Source organism: Ochotona princeps, chromosome 2, assembly GCF_030435755.1.
Source record: "Ochotona princeps isolate mOchPri1 chromosome 2, mOchPri1.hap1, whole genome shotgun sequence".
In the NCBI taxonomy this organism is placed as follows: Eukaryota; Metazoa; Chordata; class Mammalia; order Lagomorpha; family Ochotonidae; genus Ochotona; species Ochotona princeps.
Window position 1 is genome coordinate 131,485,883 of NC_080833.1, and position 26,467 is coordinate 131,512,349.

General features: G+C 58.4%; 1 pseudogene; it reads left to right on the top strand.

The window, feature by feature from the left end:
• The first annotated feature begins 924 nt into the window (after positions 1-924).
• On the top strand, positions 925-24,592 carry LOC101533074 (kinesin-like protein KIF17; annotated as a pseudogene).
• The last annotated feature ends 1,875 nt before the right edge of the window (positions 24,593-26,467 follow it).

The window sequence follows — 26,467 nt, forward strand, 5'->3', positions numbered from 1 at the left end:
CTGTAACATGCCACAGGGCCTTGGCACAGCCCGGGTGGCCGCTGGGGCCTCCCCTTCCTCCTGGGCGGCCCTCATCCTCAGCCTTGGTGTTTCAGCTTGGTCCCAGGCTGCCTGTGGCCCCTCTGCGGGTCCAGGTAGGTGTGCTGGGTCCCTGGCGCTAACCGCTTTGTAGGATATTGGCTTCCAGGGACAGTCTTCTTTGCTGGGCTGCGGGTTGCAGGGTTATCGTCCAGTGGCTCCCCTGGCCAGCCCTTAGGGATGGGCCAGATTGCCTCTGCCTGCCCAAAGGGTTTGACTCCTAAAGCTTTGAAAAGTGATGAGGTTTAGGAAAAACGAGGTGACATCTGGGGAAGGAGGGCTCAGGCTCCGGGCTGCCTGGCACCGACTGAAGCACACCAGAGCTGAGCTGTCAGTAAAGGACAGCAGGCACTCTTGGTGTCTGGAAAAGGAAGTGGAGTCCAGCCTGCGGGTCCTGTCGTGGCGGGCCATCCTCGAGTCAGGTGCTGGACCTGGACCATTCCAGGCAATGACGAACGCGGGGTGGGGGGCTCAGGTCGCAGAGAACACGCTGCCTTTGCGCTGCATCCCCCTGTGACGCCACGGCCGTTGCCCGGCAACCGCACACGCGCGAGCCAGTGACTCAGGGGCTCTGGTCCTGTGGTGGCGCCTGCAGCACGGATCCCCCCGGCCCCGCACCCGCTTTCCCCGCTGGGCCCCAGGCCCAGGCACGGGCGAGCCCAGGCTCTGGAGGAGGCGGCGGCGGTGCCGGCTGGGACCCTGTGAGTGTCCCAAGCACCCCCTCCTCCTGCCGCTGCCCCGTTCCCGCCGCAAGCCCCTGCCCCGCGCGGGCACCGGCCGCGCGATGGCCGCGGAGGAGGTGAAGGTGGTCCTGCGTTGCCGGCCCATGAACCTGCGCGGCCATTGCTTCATCCAGAACCCGGTGCCGCTGATGAGCCCCTCAAGCAGTTCACCTTCAATGGCGCCTACCATGCGGACCACGTCATGGAGCAGATCTACAAGGAGATCACCTACCCGCTGGTGGAGGTGCGCCTAGGGAAGGCCCTGCCCCCAGGCGCTCGGGGTGGGCGAGGGGCGGGCAGCCGGGCACAGGTGGACAGCAACCAACATGTGTGCAGACAGGCGATGGCGTCCTGGGCTCCGCCATGCCCAATGCCCCTTCCTGTTCCTGCTGGCTGAGAACTCCCCCCAAGGGTACCCCTGCCTCGTGGGATCCCTGGAAGACCCATATGCTCCGCTCCGTGTCCAGCCTCCTGTGTCCCTCCTCCTACCCTAGGCCAGCCTCACCTTTGCCACTCTCCACCTCGGACTGTAGTGTGAGTGTAGCTGGCTTCTGGAGGCCCTGGCCCTAGCTCGGGGGCAGCCCCAAGGCTGTGAACAGGGGCTCTGCCTCTTGCTGCAAGGACCCTGGCATCTCACTCCTGGGGACAGCGTGGCCAGGCTCTCCCAGTGAGCTTGACTGGAGCTAACCTGCTTCATACCCTGTCCTCTGTTTAACACTGGCTCAGGTATTTGAAAGAGAGAGGGTAGGAGAGATGGTTTGCTCCAGTGGAGTAGCCAGGGCTGGGTCTGGACCAGCGCTCTGACATGGAATGCTGGTGTTGCCTGCAGCAGTTCCCTTGGCTCCCCATCGCTTGTGCCAGGAGTCAGTCCAAGCCTGGAATGAGCTGATATGGTCTGAAGCTCCCCCAGCCAGAGATGATGCCCCAGGCATGAGGGCCAGCTTCCTCCAGGCTTTGAGACTTAGCAAGGTTGTGCCTTGGCCCAACTCCACTCTCCAACTAGAAGGGACTCAGGGGGTCACCTGACCCAGTTCTTGTTCCCTATTGGGTTCTCAAAGGCCACCAAAGTGAGGACCAGCTCTCCCCAGCACATCTGCTCCACAGGTGCTCAGGCTTCCCAAAGCAGCCCCTTCTGCCTTGTGGGAACTTGGGTCCCCTCCTTGGCCTGGAGCATGGCCCTGGGCCAGCCATTTGTGGGGCCCAGAGAGCCCCAGCCCTTAGAGGGAGGCAGACAGGACAGCCCTTCAGGTCCCTCCTGCAGCTCCTGGACAAGGGGCAGCGTCTCTGTTCTTAGCAAGTTAATGAGGAGCAGCAGCAAGCTAACAGTTGAGATCCAGGGTGATGAGTTGGCAGGGGAAACCCTGGGGACTAGCAGCATGGGGATGCTCCCAAACCTGGATCTAGGTGGGGAGAGGTGTGGATGGGAGGAGCAGGAGGACATCCTGGGAGAGGTGTCACAGAGGCTGTGATCTGAAGGCTAAGTGGAGTCAGCCAGTTCCCAGAGCGGTCCTCTGCGTGGAATCGGGCTGGAGCCGGGTGGGTTTGGTCTTCAAAAGAGCTGGGGACCCTAAAGACTGAAGAAATATGGAAGGAATTAGGGCTGGTACTGAGCCTGGTGCCAATATCCCCTGCCCCGTCCGGCTGCCTCCTGTTAGCAGGGCAGCCAGCAAGCACTTACAGCCTAGGAGCAGTGGTACTGGGCAGGCCGGGCTGGCAGTCTTAGTGGCTCCGGGGTCCTGTGACAGCCTGGACAACCTCTGCTCAGGACACTCCCTCTGGGTCCTCCGTGCTCCTCCCCTCCATCAGATAGAGGCTCCCTTCCTGACCTTGCCACTGGGTGATGTGTCACCTCAACTGGAAGCTGCCCACCCAGGACCCTCCTTCCAGCTGATCCATCTCCCCACCACACCCCATCACCACCTGGTCAGCTCAAGGAGCCCAGTCCCAGGACAGCCCCGAGTTAAAGAGTTGCTTAACCCTTGATCTCCTGGATACTGTTTGGTCCCTAACTTCAGGGCTGTGGAGGAATGCTAGGTCTGACATGCGGACCTGCTCCATGGATGTACTTGTCCCATGGGGGTCTGTGGGGTCAGCTGGTGGGAGAGACGCTGTCTCCATGGAGATCTGGAGCTGAGCCGAGCGACCTTCTGTGACAGTGGTCGTGCTCAGTGGCTGCACTGTCCTGTGATAGCCATGAAGTACATGGCGCAAGTGAGATGCCACTGAGTGCCACCCGGGGGCTGTATGTTTATTGTTCTTTTTAATTTGTTTATTTGAAAGGCAGAGGGACAGAGAAGGAAGGAGAGAGGGAAGTTGGGGGAGGGTGGGCAGAGAAGATTTTCTCCATTCTCTGATTCAATGTCCCAAATAGCCACAACTGCCGGGACTGAACCAGGCTGAAGCCAGCATCCTGGAGATCCACCCACGTCTCCTACGTGGGTGGGAGGGGTGCAGGTGCTTGGGCCATCTGCTGCTGCCTTCCCAGGCCAAGTTAGCAGGGAGCTGGATAGGAAGTGGAGCAGCCGGGACTTGCACTGACATTGCAGGCAGCAGTTTAACGCACTGTGCTGTGATGATGGCCCTCTGAATGCTAATTTAACTAGAAGTTACGGTGTCTGAAAGATCAAATTAAAAAAAAAAATCAATTTATGTTTTATTAATTACATTGCATTATGTGACACAGTTTTATAGGCACTGAGTTCCCCCCCCCCATGGTGGATTCCTCCACCTTGTTGCATTACCACAGTTCAAATTCAGTTGAGATTCTTTCATTGCAAGTATCTACCAAGTGTAAAGTCCAGCATCTTGCTGTCCAGATAAGTTCAATGGTTTCTTGGGGAGACCATCTCTGGTCTGAAGGTTAAGCTGGCAGAGTATCATCCCAATCAATTAGAAGCCCAGACATTACATCAGTAACAATTTATAACATTATGGAATTAGTTGACATGGTATTGAGTAACCAATATGTTAAAAGAGAAAAAAAAAAGAATGCAAGTTCTGAATCACATCCTGTGACTTCTACATTGACATTTCAATTATTAGTTTATATACAGCCGGGTGCTATACACCTTAAAATAGGTATAGATTACTATTCAGCTGTCTCGTGTCTATTTTAATTTTAGTATTCAGCAGTTCATAGCGTTGAAGCATGATTTTGCTGAACCTGGCTGTTTTTTGGGTAGTCTAACTCCATAACTCTAACAAGACATATGTCAACAGTTTAGGTGAACAGTGTTAGGAGGGGTGTGCAGAGAAATCTTCACTACCCCAGTGAGGAGTGACTAATCTTTGTGTCCCACCCAGTGAGTTCTAAGTGCATCCCCGCTGACGATTTCCTGTCTGTTTCTAAGCTGAAAAATCAAATTTAACTAACCCCTTGTGGCTAGCAGCTGCTGTGCTGCCTGGCACAGCTCTCGAGCCAAGTTTTCCTGTACGAATGCCAAGTGAGCCACATTTTATGAAGTGAAAGGAAACAGATTCGACTATTTCAGCTCATATTAACAACATATTGCTTCCAGGGCCCAGCGGCGTGGTCTAGCGGCTAAAGTCCTCGCCTTGAAAGCCCCGGGATCCCATATGGGCACCGGTTCTAATCCCGGCAGCTCCACTTCCCATCCAGCTCCCTGCTTGTGGCCTGGGAAAGCAGTCGAGGACGGCCCAATGCATTGGGACCCTGCACCCGCATGGGAGACCCGGAAGAGGTTCCTGTTTCCCGGTTTCGGATTGGCGCGCACCGGCCTGTTGCGGCTCACTTGGGGAATGAGTCATCGGATGGAAGATCTTCCTCTCTGTCTCACCTCCACTCTCTGCATAGCTTACTTTGTAATAAAAATAAATAAATATTTTTTAAAAACCAATATATTGCTTCCCTTTGATGTAAATGGGTATTATTTTCATTGCACAATGTTAGTGAAATCTCTTACATCGTTTGTTCATACTATGTAAAATCCAGTGTATGTTTTATGCTAATGTCCCAGCAGTTGAATTGCAGGTGGGCGTTTGGTGTAGTAGTGAGGGTGCTGCTTGGCGTCACCATACCCGATATTGGCACTCCTTCCTGTTCCACTGCCTGCCGACGTGCTTTCTGGAAGGAGCAGGTGCCAGCCATCCTTTGTTATGTTTCTGGATCCTGGCTGTTGTGGCCCTCTGGGGAGCGGAGCAGTGGAGGGGAACTTGTATGATGTCTAACCCCCTCTCCCTCTGGGCCCTTCAGCTGAATTAAATACGTTAACACAGCAGTGAAACTGTGGCTCCTCGAAGGCTATTTGATAGTGCTTAGGCTTTAAAATCTAAATTAATTGAAAGTTCAGTTTCTTAGTAACATGGGTGTCCCCTAGTGGGGCCTGGGGTCTGCTTGAGTGGGTGGGGCAGCCTGGCAGTGCCACTAGGACCCCTAGCCATATGTGGGTGAGGCCACAGTCCTCCAGCTAAGTGTCAGGGCCACACGAGTTTCCTGGGATGAGGCTCCTGAGCTTCCAGTGCGCCTGCTCTGGCCACAGGGCTTTAGAAGTGTGCTTGTGGACAGGTGGTCTCCTGCTCCTGCCCTGCAGCTGTCCACTCCCGAGTCCCAGCTTCTGCGGGTAAGAGTGCATGCTTACCTATCTTGGGGACAGCTGGGAATGATGACCTTAGTCTCCTTGGGATGGCCACACCCCATTCTGTCCACATGATGGGCCTGGGGTGTCATAAGGGGCCCTGGTGCATGGCAGCAGCCCTCCAGGTCCACATTCCAACACTCTGTTCCATGGTAAATTCTAGAATGTGTGACCTCATGTGCTGTGTGAATGGCGGGTGGACAGATGCTGGCTAAGTAAAGAAAGTCCAGGAGATGGGCTGGTTCACCCCCATTTTCCTGGGCAGCCTTGTCCCCTCTCCATCCTTGCCCGCACCTGCTCTCAGTTTGCACCTCTCCATCCGTGCTCAGCTCCCCTGTGACCTGGTGTGAGTCTTGTACCTGCAGCCCTGTGGGAACCCATACCTCCCTTTTGGTTCCTGATGCCCCTGGGAGACTTTGCCAAGTTCTTGCCTCCCCTCTCCGCCCCCTTTCCCTCTTGGCCACCTCTCTTTGTGCAGTGCTTATCATTACTTGCAGCCACACTGCCTGCTACAGGTGTCAGTGGTGCTTGTCCTGCCCCCACAGTCCAGGGGGACACTGAGCGAATGCCTGTGTGCCTGCTCTTGGGTGGTGCTGCAGTGTGACTCAGTATGGTAGGCCCAAGAGCAGGTGTTCTCTGCACTTATTACAGATGGGCACACTGGGGCAGACCTGGCCATGGGCACAGGGCCAAAAATGCAGATGGGACATGAATGCCCTGGTCCATATCCCCCAGCAGGCTTGTCACCCTCCACAGGGGTCAGTTCCTCCCTCTCCTTCCCAGCACACCCCTGGCAGGGTAGAACCCAAATGCTTGCTTACTTTTTTTTTTTTTTTTTAAGATTTATTTGATTTATTTGAAAGGCAGAGTGAAAGAAACAAAGAGATCTTCCATGCACTGGTTCACTCCGCAGATGGTCAGCACGGCAAGGGCTGGGCTGTGTGCATTAGCAGGTAGGGGAGCCTCAGGCTTCAACTCTCTGAGCTCTCCTAGTCTCTACTGCAGCCAGGGCTGTTGTGCAGGAGGCCCAGGGAGGGCCCCAGTCTAGTGGGGGGAACCTCACCATCCACCTTGACCCTGCCCTGGACCCCTGCTGAGCACCAACTTGGGTTTCCTCCCATGTAGGGTGTCACCAAGGGCTACAATGGCACCATCTTTGCCTATGGCCTGAGGGGCAGCTGAAAGTCCTTCACTATGCAGGGCCTGCCAGACCCGACCTCCCAGCGGGTCATCATTCCCAGGGCCTTTGAGCACATGTTTGAGAGTGTACAGGTACAGCCTTGGGTGGAGGGCTTGGGAGGCTGCCCTGTCAGAGGCCCACCTTGCAGGCCCACAGCTGCAGGGTTGGCACTGTTTTCTGGCCAGCTGGTAGAGACAAGCTCACCCTAGGATATTGGTGATGTTGGTGCCAAACACCCGGTGGCCCTGGCTTGGACCTGTCTTGAGCTTCTGTTTGGATTAAGCCATTGCTACTGTCCAAGCCTTTGTGGGGAGTTCTTTGCCTAATGATGTCACCAAGCTTCGAGACAGACCCAGGGGGTAACTTAAAGCCCATTTCTGAGATGGGGGAGGCTGAGACTTGGAGACCCCGACGGCTGAGACAAGTCCTTCCCAGTGCCCGGGCTCTGGGGGGCCATGGGTGGCACTGGGTGGAAAGTCCCCCAATGGGAGATGGCAGAGCCTGGCCTGAGAGGGAGCAGCTGGGGGCTGGGGCTGGCTGACCCCAGGGAGGACTTTATTCTTGTCCCTGAGGCATATGGCTGGAACCTTGGGCATAGCAGGTGGATACAATGCAGCTTGGAGAGGCCTGGAGTCCCCGGGCTGGAGTGGCAAGGAGGGAGAGGCAGGATGGGGCCTTCTCCCAGCCTGGCCTCTCCCACTCCCTGGCTGCAGAGGACTGTAGTCCAGGGCGGGCTGGGCAGCCAGTGGCTTGGAGCTCAGTCCTGTCTGTGCTTCCCAACCCTGCAGTGCGCAGAGAACACCAAGTTCCTGGTGCGGGCCTCCTACCTGGAGATCTACAATGAGGACGTGCGGGATCTGCTAGGAGCAGACACCAAGCAGAAGCTGGAGGTGGGTGCACGGGTGACCGAAGGGGGGATGCTGCTCCTGCCCCAGGGCTCTCGTGCCAGTTCACACTAGGTGGGGACTTTGAACTTGCACTTTGGGGTGTTCTCAGTCAGATTTCACGGTGCAGGGGAAGTATAATGGGCCTCCCCGACCACTGGGCGACGAAGAGAAGACTGAATGTCTCCCAGGTGCACCTGCTCAAATACGGAGTTGGTGATAGGCGTCATTGGACTAAAGCCTTTCTCTGCTACACAGGAGTGTCAGGGAATCTCCAAAGGCCCCCTGTGCTGAACAAAAGGCCATAGCAATGGTCACCTGTTAAGCACTTCCTGTCTACCGGCTGTTGGCAGCACATCCTCCTGCCTCCTGCTCAGTCACCTGGTTGGTGGCTGAGATTCCATGCTGCCAGCATGGGGAGCGGGTACAGAAACCTCCAGACTGCCAGCATGGGGAGGGGACACGGAGATCCGGAACATCACACACCCCATTTTATAGAAGGGTTCAGATGTGGGACCTTATCCCTCTGGGCAGGAGTCCCGCGTGGACCCAGCTCTAGTGGCGGTGGCTGTGTTGAGAGTAGGATGGAGATCTGTGCTGGGGTGGCACTGCAGAGTGGAGCCTCAGGGGCACAGATCGCTCAGAGCAGCCAAGCTTAGGGCTGGCTCTGTGGGCGGTCACTGCACACTGCCTGTCTTTTGTCCCTGGCCTCTAAGTGGCCAGATGTAGGGAGCAGCAGAGGGAGGTGCGTTACCTTCTTCCTGTCACCATAGGTGGACCAGGCTGGTCCCTTGGGAACTCCAGTGAAGTGGAAAGACCTACCAGGACTGGGCAGCCAGTGAGTGGCCAGGCTGGCTCTGCTTGGGGTTGTTTGGCCTGCACTTTGGTGAGCAGCCTTGGTCATGTCTCTTATGTGGGGTGAGCCTGGAAGAATAGACCAGCAGTGGTGCGGGGAGGGGTGCTGATACAAATCCATGGCCAGAATTCTGGTGGGCTGTCCCTTTCCTGCAGCTCTGATGCTGCTTGTCTGGCCAGGCAACCGGGGGCCCCAGAGGCCTGTGGGTGGCCTAGGGCCAGCCCACCTCCGTGGGGAATCCTTAGTCCTCTAGGAGTAGCCAGCTGGGAGGGTGCTATGGAGACACTGGCTTTACCCAAGGGGAGCAGACTCAGAAAGAGGAGGCGACTTGCTGCGGCCACAGGGCTGGGAGCTAGACTCCACGCTGGACCTTGGCCATGATCCCCAGGCCATGCCCCGTCACTGCTGTGGGCTGGGGAGCCTGACTGGGGGTCCTGACTGGGAGGGTTCCCCATTCTGCAGTGACCCTCAGGGCCGCTCATGTCCTGCTCAGCTCACCCCTTGCTGCCTGCCAACCCAGACCATCCATGCCCTCACCCACCTCCTGTGGACCCAGGGCTGGGTGAGCTGGGCTGCCAGGAACTGCCCATGACCACTCCTCCAGGGGGCACCATGAGTCTGGCCCATGCCTTGTGGAGGACATGCAGGGGGACACAAAGGCACGGGTACTTTCTCATCCTTTGCCACAGAGAGGGGAACAGAGGTTCCATGCATGGCCTATACACGGCCAGCCGCTGCATAGCTGGTAGAACAAGGCTGTGCCTTTTGGGCCGTGTGCTCCCGGCGTGGGCCCTGAACCTGCTTGGCACAGACCTGCCTGCAAGAGATCGGGGAAGCAGAGTCTCATGTCTGCTGCAGCCACTAAAAACCTCCATCATACAACTCATGTCAAGGCAGAACAAGTCAATCATTCATCTCAGCTATATGTTGGCAGCGAAATATGGGGCAAACGGAGACTTTATGATGGACCATATCAATCAGTGGTCAACCTCATCGAGTGCAACTGGCAGCGATTCATAACTGGAGAACTATTAAAACCACTTGATCAAATATCTCAGAGCATGCCCCACATCCGGGACTTGGGGTGGGCGGGAAACCGGGTGGGGCTTCTCCCTCAATATCCCCCTTTACCTCAGATACATGATGGAAACAATATGGACATAATAGTATTACCCACTTCCCTATACCCCCTGAACCTGTTTTTTTTTTTAACCACAATTAACTATGTAAAGATTGTCAACAACAATAAAAGAAAAGAAAAAAGAAAAAAAAGTAAAAAAAAAAAAAAAAAAGAACTCATGTCAAGGACCTGCCTGCTCCCCCAACCTACAGATGTGGATCATGGTCCATCTCTGTCCCTGCCACTTCCCAGCTGGTTGTCATAGCAACCCTGCTCTGGCCCCAGCCCAGCTAGGATGAGCAGTCACTGAGGAGCTGTGCACTGTGGGTGGCCACTTCTCAGTGGAGCCCTGCCTGGGGGGTGGGGTTGCTGGGCAGGGCACTCCTTGGGGTCCCCTCAGGTGTGGGGGTGGGGAACAGAACCTCCTGCACCAATGATACAGCATCGAGAGCCCCACAACCCTGTACAGGGGTGCATCTTCTGGGGCTTCCCAGGCCTGTGTGACCTACCCCGACACAGGTGCACCAAACTGCTGTTTAGACCCACTGTTGGCCTCATGCGCAGGGCAGTCTCATGCAAGTAGAATGTGTCATTCCCATTTCACGGGCAAGGAGACTGAGGCATAGAGAGGCAGGTGGCACCACCAGGTTTCCAGTCTGAGTCTAAAACAGGGAACTGGTGCAGCTGGGAGCCCCTCTCACTGGACCTCTGTGCCAGGTGGGCTCCCAGCTTCTGGAGGTGGCAGGGATCGCACCAACCAGCCCTCCAGCAGCCCTTGAATGGTGTGGTTGCAGTTGGAGGGGCTGCCCTGCCCCCCACAACCCTGCTTCCTGCTTCTGTTGCCTGTGCATCTCCTCCCAGGTCAAGGTCAGCCTTTTGTCTTGCTGAGGCTTCAGCCTGTCTCCGCCCAGCCCCTGAAGTCTCCCACTGCTAGGGCCCCACCATAGCTATGACCTTCAGCAAGCTGTTCAGCCTTACTGTACCTCCCTGTTTGCCCTGTGCCCCAGGTCTACTCCTTGGGCTGGGCCCCTCAGATGGGAGGCTCTGAAGTGCCTGGAGTAAAGCATTGGCGTCTTCTGTGCTCAGGTTGGCACAGCTGTTGGCATCCCTGGCACTGTGGGCTATGGCAGCAAATGGCCAGTCACCTGTTAGGGTCCCAGGAGTGAGGGCAGCTGCCAGGCTAAAACCCACCTTTCCAGTGGTGACACTGCAGCTTCGGAATGGCAGCTGGCATTTAGGGGACACTTGTCCTATGCCAGAGGCACCATGCCAAACCAGCAACACCCCTTATTTCATTGGATTCTCACCATGTCTGGATGAGATGGTTCTCACACCTATTGTACAAATGTGGAAACTGAGGCCCACGCTGAGTCACAGACCCAACGTCCCACAAGAAGGAGGCAGGGATAGGACAGCCTGGAATGACTGCCCAGGGTCATGGGACGAGCCCACCGAGGCTGCAGGTGTGGTCTGGATGGAGCTGGGTGCAACTGCACCCCCCAGGCTGGAGGCCCCACTCCTGAACAGTCCCTCCTGCCCGCAGTTGAAGGAGCACCCGGAGAAGGGCGTGTATGTGAAGGGGCTGTCCATGCACACGGTGCACAGCGTGGCACAGTGCGAGCGCATCATGGAGAGGGGCTGGAAGAACCGCTCGGTGGGCTACACCCTCATGAACAAGGACTCCTCGCGCTCCCACTCCATCTTCACCATCAGCATGGAGATCTACGCTGTGGGTATGTGGCAGGGCAGGCCCTGAGCCAGTCCCACTCCTGGGGGTGGGTATGAGTGCAGTCAGGAGCTAGGAGGGGGCCCGCCAGAGGGCGCCCCCATGGCCATCACAGCAGCAGTCCCCTGGCTACTGTGAGCCCGCAGTCTGTGGTCATTGCCCCAGGGACATGACATTCGCCCCACTCCCTAAGGCAGACCACTGTCCACATCTTCCAGGGTGGAGTCGAGGTTGCACAGCCAGGGGGTGTCCAAGCTGGGCTTCCATCTGGGGGTTTCCCAGGCGTGTATCACTGAGACCCTACCCTTAGGCTGCCCCAGGCTAGAGTTGTGGGAACCTCAGTGAAAGGAAGGCTGATCTGGGGCCACCCGCAGGTGCAGGTGCTGTGCCCTGGGTCCCACCCCGCAGCCCTGGGCTGGGCAGGCCCCGTCTGTCTGCTTTTACAGTGGAAAAGCTGAGGCTCACAGCCACCCGGTGCACTGCTTGTCTCAGCTCCTCTAGCCCAGGTGGAGCCCACGTCTTCCTGACACCCCAGCTCCCCTGTGACCCCTGCTGCTGCTGTCCCCAAGGTGGCGGGAGACCCAGAGAGTTGGGAGCAGACACCTAGCAGAGTCAGCACCTGGGGCCCAGGCCACCCCCCTCCCTACAACTGCTGCTGGCTGAATGCTCCCCAGGGGTGTGCCTCTGGGGAGGGAAGGATCAACCTTGTCATAGCTGCCTGTGAGGTGGCTGGGGGAGGGACAGGGACGGAAGTGGGCAGGTGGGAGGGTGGTGTCCCTCTGGGGGTTTGTAGGAGAGGGTGACAGACCATTAACAGATGTAAAAGTGATTACTGTTTATTTTTAATTGGAAATGCAGATATACAGAGAGTAGGAGAGACAGAGAGAAAGATCTTCCATCCGCTGGTTCACTCCCCAAGTGACTACAACAGCCAGAGCTGAGCCGATCCAAAGCCAGAAGCCAGGAGCTTCCTCCAGGTCTCCCACACAGATGCAGGGTCCCAAGGCTTTGAACTGTCCTCTACCACTTTCCCAGGCCACAAGCAGGGAGCTGGATAGAAAATGGAACAACCAGGACAGGAACTGGCACCCATATGAGATCCTGGCACATGCAAGGCGAGGATTTAGCCACTAGGCTATTGCGCCGGGCCCAGCAGCTATTTTCATTATAAAATATCCAAGCTCCACAAAGATAGAAATCGGAGGGGAAATGAACCGGCACAGCCAGCTCTCACATCAGAGCACACTCTGCTTTGCTCTTTTTTTTTTTTTTTTTTAAGGTTTATGTATTTGAAAGACAGAGTCACAAACAGGGAGAGACAGAGAGACACTGAGGGAGAGACACGGAGCTCATCCATCTGCTAGTGTACTCCCCAAATGGTTCCAGCCAGCAGGAGACCCTGCCCCTGCCTCTCTGCCCCCACAGCTGGGGCTTTGGGCCTTCTTTGCTGAGTGGGACATGGGCGCTGTTGCCCTCCCTCACGTGGGGGCAGTTATAGGGCTGCCCAGGGACAGGGAGTGACAGAGCACTCGCCAGGTGATCACGGGCCCTGGGCAGGTCCAGACCTGGGCTTGGGGCACCTGTGCTGAGAGGAAGAGAGCAGGCTTTGAATCCAGTGGAGTTGCCCCTCCCCAAGTGTCACAGCTACTGAGGGACAGGGTCAGCATGGGACCCTTTAAGTCCACAGCCCCCCAAGCTACCTGGTGCAGCCCACCACGGCTGCTGTGCTACCGCTCTGCACGCCAGGGCTGTTGCACCCTGTGAATGTGCTGCTGCCCTAGCTGCTCCCGTCCCAGCCGCTGACCCTCAGGGGGAGCTAGAGCTGCTCTCCTTGGCTTGGTGTGCAGAACTGAGGACCACAGAGGTAGCCCGGCTACCTCCTCACCCTCCGCCTCAGTCCTGAAGGAAGATGAAGGAGCTACTAGGGGAGCCAGCAAGAACCTCTATCCCGAGAACAGCCTGTGCTCTGGGACCTGTTCCCCGGGATTGGGCCACCTTGCGTCTGATCTTGACCCTAATGAATCATGTGGCTTTGACCTTGGTGAATCATGTGTCCTCTCTGGGCCCGGTGTCCTCCTTTGTCACTTGGGCACCATGGTGGCACCTCCCAGGGACTCCTCTCTCACTGCGTGATGACCCCACCACACCTGGCCACTCTGTCTGCAGATGAGCAGGGCAAGGACCACCTCCACGCTGGCAAGCTGAATCTGGTGGACTTGGTGGGCAGCGAGCGGCAGTCCAAGACGGGAGCCACCAGGGAGCGGCTCAAGGAGGCCACCAAGATCAACCTGTTGCTGTCAGCGCTAGGCAACGTCATCTCGGCGCTGGTGGACAGGCGCTGCAAGCACATCCCGTACCGCGACTGGAAGCTCACCCGGCTGCTACAGGACTTGCTGGGCAGCAACACCAAGATGCTGATGGTGGCCTGCCTGTCGCCTGCTGACAACTACGACGAGGAGTCCCTGAGCACGCTGCGCTATGCCAACCGGGCCAAGAACATCAAGAACAAGCCGCGCATCAACGAGGACCCCAAGGACGCGCTCCTTCGCGAGTACCAGGAGGAAATCAAGAAGCTCAAGGCCATCTTGGCCCAGCAGATGGGCCCTGGCGGCCAGACAGGTAGGCTGCCGGGCTGTGGCAGCCGGCGGAGGAGGCGGGAGCTTGCCCCTGATTTTACTGCCCCCACTTCTCCTGATTCCATGTGGGCACAGCTTTCCCTGTTTGGTTGTTTTGTTCATTTTATTTGAAAGAGAGATCTTCCATCCATTGGTTTACTCCCCAAGTGTCAGCGACAGCTGGGCTTGGGTCAGGCCAAAGGCAGGAGCCCGGAACACAGTCTGGTTCTCCCTGCATAAGTACTTGAGCCATCACCTGCTGTCTCCCGGGGCAAGCATTAGCAGGAAGCTGGCATTGGGAAGATAACCAGATCTGGACCCAGGCACTCCAATACTGATGCAGACTTCCCAAGCTCCCACTGTCTTACCTGCTGTCCCGGAGGCTCACTCCTGGGCACAGCTTGGCAAGAGTCAGATGCAGCCCTGGCTGGAACAGTTACGTGGAATGTGTCAGTGATCTAAGGAAGTGGCCCTGCTCTGGTATGTCCCACCAGCCACAGGCCCTGTCACCCGCTGCCTGCCCCACTGCACCTCCATCATTCCCTCTGTGCTGGCTGTCCCCAGGGCAGTGTCGTGGTGCTGGGTTGCATGGCTGCTGGCAGGCTGACTCCCCCACGTCCCACCTTGCTCTGAGTAAGGAGGATGTTGCTGCCATGTGCACCCCAGGTGTGTGGGCTGCCATTGGGCAGAGGGATATCAGGCCATTGTGCTGAGCCGGGCCTGCCAAATGCACATGATCCACTAGGGTCAAGATCAGACGCAAGGTGGCCCAATCCCGCGGTACAGGGCCCAGAGCACAGGGCCCAGAGCACTGCCGGATCTGCTTCTCTGTCTCGGGGAAGCGAGTGTGCGAGAGCCGGGTCTGTCTGCCCATCTGTCAAGCCCCGTACCATCTCCATCGGCTGGTCTGCTCACATGTCCTCCTGCCTGCCTTCTCATCCACGCCATGGTTTGTCCATTTCCTTCCTTCACCACACACCCACCTGCTCCTCATTTGTTCCACCCATGCAGTTACCAGACCCCACTGCCCTCCCAGCCCACCCTGCAGTCCATATATCCAGTCCAACCTCCTCACTCCAGTCCAACCTCCTCCCCCATTCATTCATTCATCTATTCCCAGTTCCTGAGCTAAATGTTTTAGCAGGCCCTAGGGCAGACCCCCGCAGTGGGCAGAAAGGGGTGGGTGGCCAGGTCTGTGTGGGGTGGGGTGTGGTTAGTCCCAGCTGGCTTCACGGAGGAGACAGTGACTAAGCCTGTGAGGACGTGGGGCTGAAAGTAGCCGGTGTGCGTGCTTAGGGCTTCGAGGTTCCTCTGGGAAGACCCACAGGCTGCTAATGTCGGGTGGTGGGGAGGGACTGGCAGGGTGTGGAGAGGGGAGGGCCTTGAACCCTCCAGGAGGAATTCCACTCTGGCCACCTGCTTTCTTCTTCTTTCCTTTCTCCCCTTTGCCCAGCGCCCCCCCCCCCCAAGGGCAGTAAGTTGGAATGGTGAGAGGTCCCAGGAGTGGCTGGGGAGGCTGTGTCACTGGGTCCGCTAACACTGAGGCCTTCTAGGGTCGCTGCTCCGCGGCTACAGCGAGCATGGCAGTGAGCGCAGGTGGTGAGTGAGATAGCCAACACCAGCTCACTACCCCCCACTGGCTCCGCAGGCCCCTGGGGCGCCAGTCCCCCCCTGTGAAGCAGTGGAAAGCACTGCCCCAGGATGGCCGAGGCTCATGCTGCCCCAGTGTCCTGTTGCTATCCGCACCTGCTGGTGGCATTGCATGCCCATGGTTCTGGCACCTGCGGCTCTGGCACCCACCCTGTGTCCTGTCTTCGATGACCTCAGCCCTCATGGGCATATCCAAGCGAGCATGTGGTGACCCTTGCATGAGATCCTGCAAGCCGTGTGTGCCTCCCTCTCAGCTGCTCTCCCCTGTTCTCCCAGCCCTACTGTCTGGCCAGGAGCCCCAGAGTCGCGGCCAGGGTGAGGAGAAGCTGATCCCACCTGTGAGCCAGCATGACGCTGAGGCTGAGAAATAGCTCATCCGGGAGGTGAGGCCCGAGCAGGCACAGTGGGGAGAGGGATGGGGATTGGGAGACGCCGCCTCCTCTCCATAGGTAGCGTTCCTCCTTCACTATTGTGCTATCCTCTGCACCTGCAGGCCCACTGTGTGGATGAAGCTTCGAGATGCCATGACTTGTCCAAGCTCACGTGGCTAAGGAGGGCAGGTCCCAGGATTTGAACTTGGGGTCCTGAGTCCAGCCTGCAGGCCATGCCACTTCAGAGCCTGCATGGGAGAGAACAGCAGGGTGCGAGGCTCCTCCAGGAGCCCTGGGGATGGAAGCAGAGAGGGCCTCCTGGCTGTGGGAGAGGCCTGTGCACAGGCTGGGAAGTCCAACAGAGCAGCCTCTGGCCAGGGGATGAGGGCAGACTTAGCCTCTGGGGACCCAAGGGCCTCCCAGCCTCCCTGGGGAGCTGTGGGGCAGGGGTCACTGCCACAGCCTCTCGTCTCTGGCTTTCTGGACACCCCTCCCTTTTGAGGGCTGCCCCTGAGACCTTCATGTGGGGAACTGGGCACCACCCCTCCCCTGAGCACCCTGACTCTTGCAGGGACAGTTTGGCTCCTGACACTCAGCATGACCTCAGTTGGGGTCAACCCTCAGACCCTGAAGTCTTTCAGGCTGTAGGGGCCAGGGGCTCCCCTGGTTGGGGGAAGCACAGTAGGCGACGCTTAGGGGAGCTCGAGGTTCTGGGAGGCTGGCTCCTGGGGAGGGCTCCCAAGGAGGAGGCATGATGAGTGGCAGAAGTCCACAGACAGGAGAGGCGGGGCATGGCAGCAGCAGCCACTGTGGGACCTTGTTCCTGGGTCCAGGACCTTGTTCAGCCTTTTCCATGTAGAGCGGCTGGCGCCATCTTGTGGTCAGCTTGGAGAACAGCGCTGCTGCCAGTCCACTGCTAAGGAGAGAAGGGGCAGGAGGCCAGAGAGGGGAGGGCCTTGTGCCTTGGGCATGAACCAGGCCGCCTGCCATCCTCCAGCACAGCACGTTGATAGCAAGAGGCCCCCCGCCATTGCTGCCTCGCCACCAGGATTCAGTTGACTGCCCCAGGGTTCTTTCCTGGGAGCCCTAGTTGGAGGAGTCGGCGAGGGGACTTATTGGGGGCTGGGCTTTCCTGTCCATTACAATGTAAGCAGGAGGCACAGTCCTAGGAGGCAAGGGTCCAGGGAGGAGGCGCAGTCCCAGGGAGGAGGCCTCTCGGCAGGGAATGGTGTGGTCAGGAACCAGTCAGCTATGAGTTCCTGTGAGGGGTGCTCTGACCTGTAAGGACAGGATGGGGGAAGGGGCAATGAGAGTTGACCAGAATATTCCCATCTTGCTGTCTTGTTTTGTGGCCTGGCCCTGGCAGGCTCTGAGACCCTGGGCAGGCTGCTGGTGGGCTTGGCGCCTCTGGGCCCTCACCTGTAGCACACACAGGTGCCCGGCAGCTGTCCCACAGCTACATGGGGTGGGCAATGCGACATGTGGGACATCTCTTTTTGGGATGTGCAGTGAGGACCAAGCAGGAGGAGGGGCAGGTGTGCTGCAGCCCCTTCATCCTTAGCATGTTCTGAGCCTGCTTGGCATGAGGCCTGGAGGGGCGCATGGAGCCAGGAAGTTGACGTTTTGGTGCTGGAAGTGAGAAGTGGGCAGGTGGACGTGGTCTCAGGGAGAGAGGTTGAGGCGTGGGAGGCAGGTGGGAGATTGAGAGCATCTTGCCTTTGAGGCAGGCTGGACGCCAGACGGCTCATCCAAGGGGAGCGTGCGGGCGGTGGAGCTGCAGGTGGAGCTGAGGGGCTGTTATCTGTGCAGTAGCACACAGGAAATGTGAGGCAGTGAAGGTGCCAAGGCAGAGGAAGAGGGTGAGGGCTGGGGTGGGTCCTGTGATGGGAGCCCTGCCTGCAATCTGGGGCCTACGGTTAAAGGTGAGGAGGGATAGTGGTGCTGCTGTGTGTGCATGAATACATGTGTATTCGTGAGTATATGTGCATGTATGTTTGCATGCTAGCACGTGTTAGCATGCATTGCACACTTATTAGCATATGTGCACCATGCATGCATACACACATTGCCATAAGCATCGTGTGCTGATTACGTGTGTATGCGCAGGTGTTGTTCTGTATGCATCTGTGTCCATGTGTGCACCTGCCAGTATGCATGTGCAAGTGTGCATTTCTGTGAGTACTGATACATAAGTGTGTGGTCTTGCATGAATATGTGCTGACAGCCACGCACACCTCTGGGTCTTGCTAGGGTGCAGGTTGGGGTGGCTGAGCCTGGGTTACATGGGCTCATGGATTGAGGGGTGCCAGATCTTGCTGGGACAGGCAGGAAGTGAGGGGAGAGGCTTGGTGAGCCACCTGGGCCTCTGTGATGTGGCAGGTGTGACCACGAGGCTCAGATATGCCCGGTTCTGGCGTCCACCTGTCTGTCCCCTCTCTCCCTCCTGAGAACACAGCCATGCGGCCCGCTTGCTGAGGCTGTCCCCTCGGGAGGTGTGTCAGAGCCCATGTCTATGGCTCACCCCCTTCCTGGGCTGGGCATAGGACTGCCCTTGCCTGGGTGGGGCCTGGGTGTTGCGTTGGGGAGCCATTGATGGGCCTTAGGTAGGGAAGTGGTGGGGAGGGGACACGGTCTGCTGGACATGCAGGGCGGCTGTGGGGAGAAGGGTCTGGGGCAACAGCAGAGGCGGAAGCAGGGGCCCCAAAGGACTCCCTGGGCGAGAGCTGGTGATGGCGCAGTGGTGTGGAGGAAAGCAGGTGGACAAGAGCTGGTTTTGTCATGATGGGCTGAGTACCTTTGACCACAGCGTGCTCCTGTTCGTGTGGAAAGGCGCTCAAGGTGTGTTGGCGGGTGGGGAAGATGGTGAACCCGTCCCTGGACGGGGGGTTGTTCAGTGTTGGGTGGGGGATTGTGGCCTCCTGCTTGTGGCCGAGGGACAGGAGGGAGCACCGAGGGCTGCTCACAGGTCATCCACCCCCAGGAGTACGAGCAGCGCCTGGCCCAGCTGAAGGCCGACTACGAGGCAGAGCAGGAGTCCCAGGCCCGGCTGGAGGAGGACATCACGGCCATGCGCAACTCGTATGACATGAAGCTGTCTATGCTGGAGGAGAACCTGCGCAAGGAGACAGGTGGGTGCCCAGGGCCGGGCGGGGGGCTGACTGCACAGAGCCCTCCCTGGCCCAGGCCTCATCCTGCTGAAGCCTCGTGGCAGCCTGCCAGGTGGGTGCCATGGTGACCATGGCACAGACAGGGTGAGGGGCTCATGCAGGTCACACGGCGCCCTGGCCACCTGTTCCAGCGCCACAGTCTCACCCACAGTGCTGGTCCTGGCCCCCACTGGGCCTTGCTTGAGGCTGACATCAGGGTACAAAGTGTCACCTCCTTTCAGAGGCCAGTCCCAACCCGGGGTTTGCAAAGTCTCCTCTTGCTGCTTTGTTGTGACTTGAGAGGCAGGCAGACAGATGGAATTCTCATCCTTGGGTTCTCTCCCCAAGTGCTTGCAATGACTGGCCCCTGTGTGGGTAGCAGGGGCTCAGTTACTCAAGCTACCAACTATGCCCTCCCCCCCCACCAAGATTTGCACTGGCAGGAAATGAGTCAGGAGCCGGTCCCGGGACTCGAACCCAGACATCTTAACTACTAGGCCAAATTCCCACCCCTCCGCTCCTGTCTGTTACCAAAGCAACCACGTCCCATCATAAGGCTGTCAGCCCTGGTGAGAACTTGCACCTGGGTCCTCACACATCTGGTTAGTGCACCTTTGCCGCTAGGACACTGTCCGCCGGCTCTTGCCCACCTGCATTGAGCCTGGGGTGGTGGTGGTGACCCAGCCGCTCATGCTGTGCCACCCTCTGCTGGCACTGCTCAGTGCCTGGCACTGTGGGTGCTTTATATGCACCCCCTGCCCAGGGAGGTCAGACTCGGGGGTAGGGAGGAAAGGTCTCGGCGTGCAACCTGTTGACCAGGAGCTTCCAGCCTGGGAGGCGCTTGGACCCATGGGAGCCTGTAAGGTGGAAGAGTGGTCCCTAGTCAAGGCGGCTGGGGAAGTCCTGGGCTTGGAGGAACCTTGGGGCTGGTGGAAGGAAGGCTTCCTGGTGGAGGTGGCAGGTGACAGGCTGAGCTGGGATCGGGCAAAGGGCAATGGGGCAGGTGAGCAGGCCAGTCTTCTGGCCTGAGTGGCCTCTTGGGGGCAGTGAGCATGGCCCCCCTTTTAGCTGTCGCCTTCCCTTGGCCTGACGGGGACTCTCGGTTGCACAGAGGCCATGCTGAAGGCAGAAGTCCTCCACAAGGCTGAGGTCATGTCCAGGGCCGAGTTTGCCAGCCGGGCAGACTTCACTCCCGCCTTCCAGTATGAGCTGGTGGGCAGGCCCAAGGTGTTTTGCATGCCCTGTGAGCCGCCCCGGATGCCCACGCCACGGTGGAAGGCTCCGCCTCCTTCGAGGAGCTGCCCAAGGCGGAGGCCTCCAGGTCCGAGATGTCCTTCTGGTCCAACTAGTCGTCCACGTTTGAGGAAGAAGTCCTTCCTGGGCCCGTGGAGCCTGTGCACGGGGTGGAGTTCCCACCCGAGATGGAGCCCGGGAGCGAGTACTTCTCTCCCCAAAGACTAGGGGCTGGGCCATGCTCTGGTCGGAGGACACCTGCTTCCAGGAGGAGGAGCTGCCGCTCCTGTCCCTGCAGATGCTGCCTGACCCCTTTGCTGAGGTGGAAGCCAAGCTGGCCTGGCTCTCCTCGTTCACGGCCAGGACGGATGAGCCCCGGAGCACAGGCGCCCAGGTCCTTTCGCAGGTAGTGGCTGTTGGGCACCTGCTGAGTGGGCAGGCATGCTGGGGCAGCGGGGGCAGAGGCTGCCGTGCGCATGCGCAGAACTCGTGGCCTCTGCTGTCCAGCTGCACTGCCCCCGTGGATGCTGTGGCTTTGGCATTGCTTTCTGCCTCAGGGGCCCTGGCTTGGGCATGGTGGGGGTTGGGGGGAGCTGTTTCCTCTGCTGCTGTGTCAGTCAGCAGGGCAGGTGGGTGGAGACACCCGATCTGCCCGGAGGAGGGGCCTATGTCCCCTCAGCCATCCTGCACCTCTGGACTGGAGAGAACGAGGAGGGAGGCAGTGAGCTAGGTGGGCTCTGTGGGATCCAGTCCTTGCCAGGGACCCCGGCCCTGACCCACTGCTCTCCCAGCCTGTCCTCGTCCAAGGGCCTCTCCCTTGGCCACCTTCTTTCCTTTTGTGTCCTCTGCTGCCTTTGCTTCCCTGGGTTCTTGTGTGTGCACATCTGCTCATGCATGTGCACGTGTGTGTGTGTGTGTGTGTGTGTGTGTGTGTGTGTGTGTGCGCGTGTGTGTGTGAATGCAGGAGCAGTGGCTTTTGTATCATACCTGTGTGGATTCTGTCCCGCTCTGGCACTCACCTAGCTGTATGGCCTTGGACATGGCCCCCTGGGTTCCCCTCTCCCGCTCTCCCACTGCAGCTGTTGCTTCTCTGGACGGTGGCAGGTGCCAGGAGGCTGAGCAGCCTTGGGGAGCTGAGGCACGGGCAGGGCAGGGGATGGAGGCCGATTCTGACTCAGGCCACCCCTCCCCACTCCTTCCCACCCTCCCCCAGCTCCCCTCTCCAACAGAAGTGCCTGAGCCCAGTGACACCAGCTCCGAGCTGGCCAAGGACCCCCCGCCCAGGATGGTGAGTACCCCCAGGGCTAACCTCTGGGTGGGTGGCTCTGTGGGCAGTGACCTGGGCTTTCTCATCCTGGAGCGAGCCCAGACCCCTAGTCTGCCCGCACAGCCGCACAGCCGCACAGTGCACATCCGGGCATCTGTCGCTCCCCTGAGGACTGACATGGCCTAAGCCCCACTGTGCCCGAGTCCCAGTTTGAGCAATGTGGCCATGGGACCCACGCTTCCACTTCTGTTGGAGACAGCACAGCAGGCCACAGGGAGGGCAAGGAAAGCGGCGATGGTCTCATTTCTGGAGAAGGAAGTCTGCCAGCCTCTGGACTGCAGCCTAGTGTGTAGTTGGCACTCGGCATCTTCTGAGGGTAGATGGGATGTCCTGGCTAGGAAATGACACTCAGGGGGACCCAGGCAGCAAGCAAGGAGAGACAGCAAGTACCAAGGTCCTGTGGCCAGCAGGATCTTGATTTTCTCATTGAGAATACCCACAGTCAGGGTGGCAGTGTGCAGGGCTGCCTGGGGGTGGGTGGCAGCGGAAAGCTGGAGGGGGGAGCTGGTGTGGAGGGTGTGGCAGCCAGGGATGAAGCTGGATTTTCCTACAGGTGCAGAGGGAAGTGGCAGGTGTTCTGTTTTTAAGGGGGTGTGATTTTTTGTTAAGATTTATTTATTTTTATTGGAAAGTCAGATAGAGAGGAGGGGAGATAGAGAGGAAGATCTTCCCTCCAATGATTCACTCCCCAAACGGCTACAACGGTTGGGGCTGAGCCAGTCTGAAGCTAGGAACCTCTTCCGGATCTCCCATGCTGGTGCAGGGTCCCAGGGCTTTGGGCCATCCTGCTCTCCCTGGCTGCAAGTAGGGAGCTGGATGGGAAACAGGGTAGCCAGGATTAGAACCAGCACCCGTATGGGATTCTGGCGCATGCAAGGCAAGGACTTTAGCCACTAGGCTACCGCACCGGGCTCAAGGGGGTGTAATTTTAAGAAGAGTGTCCTGGCATGGGAGGTGAGAGATGAAGCTGGGAGGTTTGGAGAGACAGCTGAAGACACTGCTGCCTGGATACCTGTGTGCATCTGCTGATCAGGCCTCAAGAAGGACCTCGTCTCCTGGGCGTGAGTTTGTCCCCGAGTGGCCTCTCCTCCATCTCACTTCTTTGTGCTCAGGAGGCTGAGCTGGCCCTGTCCATGGCCGAGAACGTGGAAGAGGTGATGTCCATGGCAGGCCCTGGAGCTTGGCTGGAGGCTGAGTCGCAGGTGGCAGTGACGGCTCCAGCGCGACCCCTGCTGGCCACAGCAGGCACGACAAGGGAGAGTGCGGACGGGTTGGCAGTGCTCAGGGAGGACCTGCTGCTTGCCCATTGTGGATCAGCAGCAGGTGCTCGCCAGGTAAGCATGGTTCTCTGCTCCGGGCTGGTGTGGCCCGTGGCCGGGGGGGAGGAGGAGCCATCCCAGGACCAAACCCTTACACTCACCCTTCCTCCTCCCATGGCTCTGGTCACCTGGGGTCTCTCCCCAGGACATTGGGGGCTGGGAGTGGCTGGAGTTGCCCCCAGAACCTGGGCTGCCTCAGACTCCAGTCAGGCACCTGCTGGGCAAGAAGAGAACAGGCCAGTGCCCACCTGTTCCTGGTACAGCTCCTGGGTACAGTCAAACCCTCCTGAGCTGTTCCTGTGGGAGGACTTGCCCACCCTGAGACAGGCCACCCCCCTGGGGACTGCCAGGGGAGCTGGGCTTGCCCCTAGCCCCGTGGCTGCGCATAGGCTTAGCTGTCACTTCTCTAAGTGATGGTTTTGCTCACCTGGGGCGCCTCGGCCATTCACACATGAGCTGAGTGACTAAGTGCTGAAGCCTGCATGTATGGGTGGAGCAGGGGCCACCTGGGCCTTCAGGGGGCGCCAGGCTGGGACATTTGTGAACGGCCCATTTGGAAGGGTCCCGCCGTCCTCTGCTTGGGTTCTGCTGGCCTCTCCTGCCAGCAGCTCTGCCATCATGCGTTGACTCTGGGCCTTAGTGGGTCTCTCTGTCCCCTGGATGACATGAGCTGCAGCTGGGGAAGGTCGTAGCAGGTGTTCCATGTGGCTATAGTTGCTGAGGCGGCAGTCCAGGGACAGGCTCCCAGGGTGCACAGTGTGGCTATTTAAAGATCAGGAAGGGCTTCCTGGAAGTGGGGTCTTGAGTGAGGTTTGCAGAACATGGCTGAGTGAGGAAGTGCGAGACCAAGGGCCTGGAGCAGTGAGCGGAAGCTGCCGTGCACATGAAGTGGTGAGGGGTGGTCTGGGAGGGATAGAGGAGGCGTTAGGGGCCCTGTGTAGCCCCTCAGCACTTGGCCTCATCCCACCAGGGGCCACTGGAGGAGGGACTGGATGTGGCTTCTGCCCTGGCTGCTGCCCACTTCCACACCCATCTTTGAAGTTACTTAAAGCTTGTCCCTTGGAAGACAAAACTAAACAATGTGGCACATTTGGGATACAAAGACATTTAAGATGGATTTTCCCTGCTCCAGGTTGATTCCATTGTGCATTTTGCACAGTCTGGCTCTTAGTCTCCTCATGGCAGTGTGGTCTCCAGAGGCAGCCGTGAGCTCACAGTGGCAGGGCCCTCAGGCCTGGGAGTGATGGGGTCAGGGCTCCAGGGGTCAGCTGCGAGCCATGGGGGACAGAGATTGTGGCCAGCAGGGCTGGGCACACCTATCCAGCTGTTAAGCACACAGGCATGAAGTTGGGTGGATCTGGGTGGATCTGGGTGTGGCCCCCAAGCCAGCAGCATCCTGTCTGTGAATCTCAGTCTGCCTGTCTGTGAAGTGGGCCCACTGGGAGGATTTGGTGAGCACAGTGGGGTAGGCGAGCTCATGGAGTGGGGGTGGTGGTGACAGGTGCTGTACCGTTCCCCCCCCCCCCGTGGGCGGGCAGGCTGCAGCTGCTGGAGCAGCAGGTGGTGGGCGGGGAGCAAGCCAAGAACAAGGCCCTGAAGGAGAAGCACAAGGGGCACAAGCGCTAGGCAGATGAGCGCCGGAAGCAGCTGGTGGCCGCACTGCAGAGCACAGACGAGGACGGCGGCGACTGGGTATTGCTCAACGTCTATGATTCCATCCAGGAGGAAGTGAGGGCCAAGAGCAAGCTGCTGGAGAGGGTGAAGAGGAAGGTGAGGCTGCCCCCCTGCACGGGCATCTGTGAGGCACTTACTGTGCACACCCTGGAGCTGGCAGCCTGAGGCATGTCCCAGCTGTTAGGGCGCTTCTATCTTAGTGTGTGTATACATATGTGCATGCGTGTGCCTGTGCATGTGTGATGGGTGACATGACAGAGGACCAAGCTGAAGAATGGCGAAGAGTGAGGAGCATGGTGAAGGGGCTCAGGGCAGGAGACCAGATTTGTCTGCTTGTTTGCTGAAAGTGCCTGCAAGTCACACATGCACAGGGGATCCCAGCACCCACATCAAGAAGCTGGGGGCCCAAGGACCCCAGGGGTGTCCGCATGGAGGGGAGCCTGCACAAGGGACCCCAGGAGAGTCAGTACTGGGTGGACCCCGAGACAGGTGCAGGTGACAGGGCCAGCTCCAGGAGAACTAGGGAGGGGCCTGAGATGCCAGCGCCATGTGAGGATCTGAGGGCGGAGTGAGTGGCACTGCTGCCTGCATGCCTGCTCTGTGAGGTCTTGGCCTTCCCCCAATGCCAGCAAGCTGGGGATCATGCCACACAGGGAACTGTCTTCCCCTCTCCTTAAAAAAACAAAAAACAAAAAACAAAACAAAAAAATTTGAAAGGTAGTGAGAGAGAGTAAGCTCCCCAGATGACTGCAGCAGCTAGGGCAGGGGCTCCGGCCTGGTCTCCCATGCTGGCGGTAGGACACCAAGCACCAGCCAGGTCTCTGCTATGGGATGCTTGTGCTGCAAGCAGAGAAAGCCCACCGTACCGCACCGCCAGCCTGTGTTGCTTGTTCTCCCTGCGTGTTTGGTTCTGTGCCTTGTGCTTTGTGGTGGGAGGGGAGGTTCTCCTTAGGAATGTTGTGATTCCTCTCTTCTGGTGGGACGCATCTGCACATCCCTGGTGATTTTGTGAGCTCTGGCTTGGTAGCAGCAGAGGCAAGGCTTGGGCTGTTCCCTGGGGTTCAATAGAGCCTTCTTCTGGCTGTCTGGAAAAGTGTCATCTTTTATTTTTAAAAAGTATTTCAGGGCCCAGCACGGTAGCCTAGAAACCAAAGTCCTTGCCTTGCCGCGCCAGGATCCCATATGGGCACCGGTTCTAATCCTGGTGGCACTGCTTCCCATCCAGCTCCCTGCTTGAGGCCTGGGAAAGCAGTTGAGGATGGCCCAAAGCCTTGGGCCCTGCACCCACATGGAAAACCCGGAAGAGGCTCCTGGATCCTAGCTTTGGATTGGTGCAACACCGGCCATTGTAGCCTCTTGGGGAGTGAATCATCAGAGGGAAGATTTTCCTCTTTGTCTCTCCTCCTTTCTGTATGTCTGAATTTCCAGTAAAAATAAAATAATTTTTGCTACGTATTTGACAAGCAAAGAGACAGAGAAAGCCTCCTAAAACTACTTCTCTCCTCCAACATTGCAGCCTGTGGCTGAAGCCAGGAACTTGATCCAGATCTCCCTGTGGCAGCAGCGACCCAGTCACGTGGACTGTCACTGCCACCTCCCGGGGCAGGAAGCCAGAGTCAGGTGCACTGATGGACTCAGAGTGTGCTGACGGCGAGGCCGGTGCCTGCTCCTGGGAAGTGTCATTTGAAATGAAGCTCATGTTCCCTGTTGGTACCACGATGCCACCACAGCAGTGCGCTTGCATCACCTGTGGCTAGGTGTGGCTATAGTGGGGCCGGTCCCTCTGCTTGGAGCTCCCCAGGGCTTAGGGTACCAGGACCCTGCAGTGTTGCTGCTGGTCAGGGTACCCATCTCGCATGCCAGGGACCAGAGGCTGCTCCTGGCTCCAGCTCCTGACCCCAGTTTCTGCAGGGGCAGACCCCGGCAGGTGGCAGTGATGCCCCAAGGCCCTGGGTTCCTGCCACTCACAAG